This window comes from Piliocolobus tephrosceles, chromosome 15 (assembly GCF_002776525.5).
Source record: "Piliocolobus tephrosceles isolate RC106 chromosome 15, ASM277652v3, whole genome shotgun sequence".
Lineage (NCBI taxonomy): Eukaryota > Metazoa > Chordata > Mammalia > Primates > Cercopithecidae > Piliocolobus > Piliocolobus tephrosceles.
Window position 1 is genome coordinate 105,910,786 of NC_045448.1, and position 6,000 is coordinate 105,916,785.

Sequence of the window (6,000 nt, forward strand, 5' to 3'; positions counted from 1 at the left end):
GTAGCCTTTTGTGACTGGCTTCACGTACCATCATGTTTTCAAGGCTCATCCCCATGTAGAATCTATCTGTACTTCATTACCTTTTAGTTTTGAATAATACTCCACAGTATAGATGTTACCACATTTTATGTATCCATTCATCAGTGGGCACACTTTGGTCTGTTTCCACTTTGGGCTATTATGACTAATGCGATGAACAATGGTGAACAAATTTTGCATGAGCATATGTTTCCGTAAGAGCGGAATTAAAGGGTCATATAATTCCAATTTTTTTTTTTCTTGAGATAGGGTCTCTGCTGTTGCCCAGAATGCAGTGGCATGATTGCAGCTCACTGCAGCCTCACCCAGGCTCCTCCTAACTCAGCCTCCTGAGTAGCTGGGACCACAGTCACGCGCTATCACGCCCAGCTACTTTTTTTGTATTTTTGTGGAGACAGGGTCTCCCCATGTTGCCTAGGCTGGTCTCAAACTTGGCTCAGGTGATCCTCCCACCTTGGCCTCCCAAAGTGCTGGGATTACAGGCATGGGCCACTGTTCGTGGCCCAACTTTAACATTTGGTGAACTGCCAAAATTTTTCACAGAAGCTGTAGCATTTTACATTTCTACCAGCCATCTTTGAGGGTTCCAATTTCTCCACATCACCAGCAGTTATAATTCATGTTTGATTATAGCCATTCTACTGGGTATGAAGTGCTATCCACTTGAGATTTTGACTTTCATTTCTCTAATGGCTAATGCTGTTTGAGCATGTTTTCATGCGCTTATTGGCCATTTGTATGTCTTTGGAGAAATGTCTATTCAAGTCCTTAGTCCAGTTCTCAGTTCAGTTCTTTTTACTGTTGTAACAGTTTTTTGTATGTTGTAGATACAAGTCGCCTAAAGATAAGTGATTCACAGATTCTCCCAATTTGTGGTTTGTCTCTTCACTTTCTTGATGGTATCCTTTGAAGTATAATTTCTAATTTTGGTGAATGACAATTTATTTTTTTCTTTTGGTGTATCTAAGAAACCACTGCCTAATCTAAGCTGAGGGAAATTCATTATTTTGTCTTCATTTAAGAGTTTTACAGTTTTACCTCTTACATGTAAGTCTGTGATTCATTTTAAAAATAATTTTACAGGCCTTTATTTGCCATATATTTTTAAAATTTTAATTGTGGTAAAATACATATAAAATTTACTATCTTAACCATTTTTAAGTGTACAGTTCAACAGAGTTGAGTGCATTCACAATTATGCAACCAATCTCCACAACTCCCCTTCACCCCACCACCCCTCCACCTCTCTACCCTGACAGTCACCATTCTACTTCATGTCTCTATGAACTTTACTACAGTAAGTGCCTCATGTGGACTCATACCACATTTGTCTTTGACTGGCATATTTCACTTAGTATTATGTCCTCAAGGTTCATCCATGTTGTAGTACGTATCAAAATTTCCTTCCTTTTTAAGGCCAAATAATATTCCATTGTACGTATATAGCACATTTTGTTTACTCATCTGTCAGTGGACACTTCGGTTGCTTGTGCCTTTGGGTAACTGTGAATAATGCTGCTGTGAATATGGGTGTACAGATATCTGAGACCCTGCTTTCAGTTCTTGTGGGTATATACCCACAAGTGGAATTGCTGGAGCACATATCCTATTTTTAACTTTTTCAGGATCAGCCGTACTATTTTCCACAGCAGCTGTAGTAGTCTACAGTAACAGCACACAAGGATTTCAACTTTTCCACATTCTTGCCTATACTTGTTATTGTCTGGTTTTTTATTTTATTTTAAACAGTGGCCATCCTAATAGGTGTGAAGTATCTCAATGTGGTTTTAATTTGCATCTCTCTAATGATTAGTGGTGAACATAATTTCATGTACTTCTTGGCCATTTGTATATCTCTTTGGAGAGATGTCTCAAGTCATTTTGAATGGGTTAAATCATTCAAATGGGTTAAATCATTTTCAGTCCCTTAAAGGGGTTAAGGTGGTAGATGGGTATTAAAAAAATAGGTTGTTTGCTCTTTTGTTGTTGAGTTGAAGTTCCTTGTATATTCTAGATGTTAACCTCTTATCAGATGCATGATTTGCAAATATTTTCTCCCATTCTGTAGGCTGCCTTTTCTCTCTCTCTTTTTTTTAATGCACGGGGTTTTTGCATTTTGGTGTAGTCTAGTTTATTTTTACTTTTGTTGCCTGTGCTTTTCGTGTCATACCCAAGTCACCGCCGACTCCAATGAAGCTGCTCCCGTGTTTTCTTCTAGGAGTTAAGAGTTTTAGCTTTTAAATTATGTCTTTGATCTATTTTGAATGAACTTTCGTATATGGTGTGAATGTCCAGCTTCATTTTATTGCCTAAGGATAGCTGGTTTTCCCAACACCATTTGTTGAAAAGATGTTCTTTCCCCATCAAATGGTCTTGGCGTCCTGTGGAAAATCATTTGACCATATATGCCAGGGTTTATTTCTGGGCATGCTATTCTATTCTGCACTTCTGTCTGTACGTATTTATGCCAGTGCCACATTATTTTGATTACTGTAGCTCTGTAATAATAAGCTTTGAAATCAAGAAGTATGCGACCTCCAGCGTTGTTCTTTTTCAGGATTGTTTTGGCTACTTGGGGTTCCTTGAGATTCGATGTAAATCTTAGGATGGATTTTTCTATTTCCACACCAAAAAAAAATCAGTTGGGAATTTGATGAGGGGGGTACATTGAATCTGTAGCTCACTTTTGATAGTACTGTCATCTTAACAATATTAGGTCTTTCAATCCATGTGCACAAGATGTCTTTCCATTTATTGGCGTCCTTAATTTCTTTGCGGCAAAATTTTGTAGTTTCCAATATACAAGACTTTTATCTCCTTGGTTGTTTATTCCTGAGAATTTTCTTTGTGATGCTACTGTACATAGAACTGTTTCCTTAATTTCCTTTGGAGATTGTTCAACAATTGTGGGTTTTTAACATTTAATTTTTACTGTTAAACATAACCAGTATACCGAAAAGTGAATAGGATGTTCGTATGTTAAGAACAAAGTAATCTCTCATGTAACTGGCCATCCAGATCAAGATAACATTGCCTGAACCCCCTGTAATTTTAGCCTTTTTTAGAGACCCTCTCACTAGCCCCTTTACCACACTCTGCCATTTGCCTTCTCCTTTGACCTTCTGAATTTGGCTCCTTGGGATGCGTTTAGCGTAACTGATTACATAGAGAGAAAAACAGTGTGGTCCAGTGCTGAAATAGGCAAGATTTCAGTTGACCACCACAAAACCACCATCTGTTCATCTGTTTATTCAACAAACTTTAGCTCCTTCACAGCAGGCATTACACTCACTCTTGGGAATACAGAGGGGACTGACAGTGGACAGCATATGCATGATACAGTCGTCATAGTCAACACTGAAGGAGAGGAACTTTTTCTGAAAGGGCCAACTTCATTTGTGGGGAGAAATCACCATAGAGGAAGGCAGACCTAAGACCAGCCTTACAGGAGGGGTGAGGATGCTCAGGAGAGGTCCAGATCCAAGGGGATATAGAACAGGCCTGGGGGTGCATGGATGGAAATTATGGGATGGTTCTCAAGAGATACAGGTCTCAGTGGCTGATGGGACGTGGAGGAGAAAATGACCCCAAGGTCATCTATGAGAGGGAGACTCAGCCAGCGTGGAGGAGGAGGGGCATGAGCACGCTGTGTTTGAGATGACTGTGACACAGGCAAAGTGACAGGCACAGTGCTTGGAAGTATAGGTAATCTGGACCTTAAGGGAAGAGTCTGGGATGGACCTAGAAGTTTAGGCGTCACTAGCATATAAGTGACCATTTGTTCCACAGGAATGTGTAAGATTTTTCAGGAAGAGCATCTTAAGTGAGAAGGTTATGGACAGAACCCAGGAGAACACCACGCCATTACTGGCAGGTGGTGGGCGACAGCAAATTTGAGAGTGAGGTGGGATGGTCAGAGATGTAGGACCACCAGGAGAGTCAGGCCACAGACACCAAGGGAGGGCCGGGTGGCGAGGAGGCAGTGAAGTGCTGTATCTGTCTACATCCATCTAACACAGGCATCCTCTTTGGCACCATGGGGACAGAAGTATGTTTCCTACCCTGTCTACTCAGCTTTTTCTGTTCTGTGGGACAACAGAGTGTGGAAGACCTGCCTGGACTGGCTTGCAAGGCACATGGGGGCCTGGTGCAGGAAGAAGTCATGGCAAAGACCCAGGCCCGGTGGATCTAGAGAGGATGGGCGTTCTGAGGCTGCACCCTGGGAGCCCTGTCATAGCCTGGAGAGCAACAGCTAATAAAAACAAGACCCAGCTACTCTCCGTCTGCCTACTGTTGGCACAGGATGGGGGGGGTGGGATTGTATGGAAGGCGCAGCCTCGGGGTGGAGAAGCCCCCCGGTGTCCCTGGCAGGGGAGGGAGTGCCCGTGCAGGCCAGCTCACAGATCCCACCACGCTGCAGAGCACGGTGAAGCCCCCACCAGTTTTCCCCACTTGAAAGTCACCATTTGGCCACCAGACAAATCATAGACTGATCCTGGGGCCGATGTCCACTATGCTGGTTGGGACCCACAGTTAGCGTCAGCAAGGCATCAGGAGGTCAGTGGCGGCCAGGGCCCCTTTTGGGAGCAGACAGGCTGCTGAACACAAGTTTCCATCTCTACAACCCAGCTCTCCTCTCTCTGCCAGAGGCTGCGCTGCTTGGTGTTCACAGGAGTGAAAGATCTTTATGGTCAGCATATACCTCTCAGAAAGAGATGCTATTTTGCTTTTTTTTTTTCCGTCTTCCTGATTTCAAATACTGGATTTTATCCACCGTAAATTTAATTACGTCCTACTTTTGGAAATAACCAGGGTCTCTGAGAAGAGGGCACTTTTAAAAGTGTCAAAACCATCACAGATCCCGATAAGCCAGCTCTGCCCCTCTCCGGAGGCCTCATGGGCAGCCGGGGGCCAGGTCAGGCAGCCTGAGCTGTTTTCTGCTGCCCACTCCTCTCCAACCTTCCTTGACCCCCTTGGTTCTGCCATCCCTGCAGGTTCCATAGGGAGCTTGTGCTTCTGGGCCGGGGTTCCTCCTGTGCACAGCACAGCAGTGCCCTCACTACAACTTACGGAACATCAGCTCTTAAGAGGGGCTTGTACAGGAGGACGTTTTGGGGTGCAAGTGACAAGAGAGTTTGTCCATCTCCAAATGCAGAGTTCTGTGAGGGCCCTGCCTGCCAGGAGGAGGTGCTGGTCTCAAAGGAGCCATCCCAGGAGCACGATGGGACGTGAGGCCAGTTCCTTCTGTCCATGTGTTCCCAACACCCCTACACACAGAACAGCTCTTCTCCCCCAGGCTTGAGAAAAGAGAAACGCTGGCAGCCCTTCAGAGTCACCAGAGAGGTCACACTGCCCACTGAGAGAGATTTGCTGCTCATTACTACAACACGAGGAGCACTCAGTACTGCTGAGGATACCACGAGAAGCCTCTATTCAAAAATGGTGCCAACCTGCTGTGTGATGCTGGTAAAGAACAGAGGGAGGTTACCCAGTATAACATATAATGAAGTAACTTCCCCCCATGGCTAATCATTTCTGTTCTCGGAAAAATCACAGATCGGGAAGCTCCAACCTCCAGCTCCTCTTACCTTCCTCCAGCGCAAAGCCTCCCTGGGACAACTCCCCTAGATCTGGGCAGCCAGATTGTGCCAAGTCATCAACTAAGCAGAGACTCAACAGGAAACCAAAGCGCAGAATGGCATGGGGAGGGAGGGCAGGAAGCAGCTCACGGTGGCTGATGTCTGGGCGTCCTGACATGTCTTCTCCTTGGCTTAACTTTAAAGAGAAGCAAACTTAGGCCTGGCCTTGAGGGATTCCCTCTGACCTTAGCATACTCTAAGCACAACACAAGACTGACACCAAGATGATTCCAGATGGACTGATCTAAATGCAGAACTGAAACCATAAACATCCTAGAAATAAGAACAGGTAAGTGCTGAAAAATCATCCTGGGACACGACA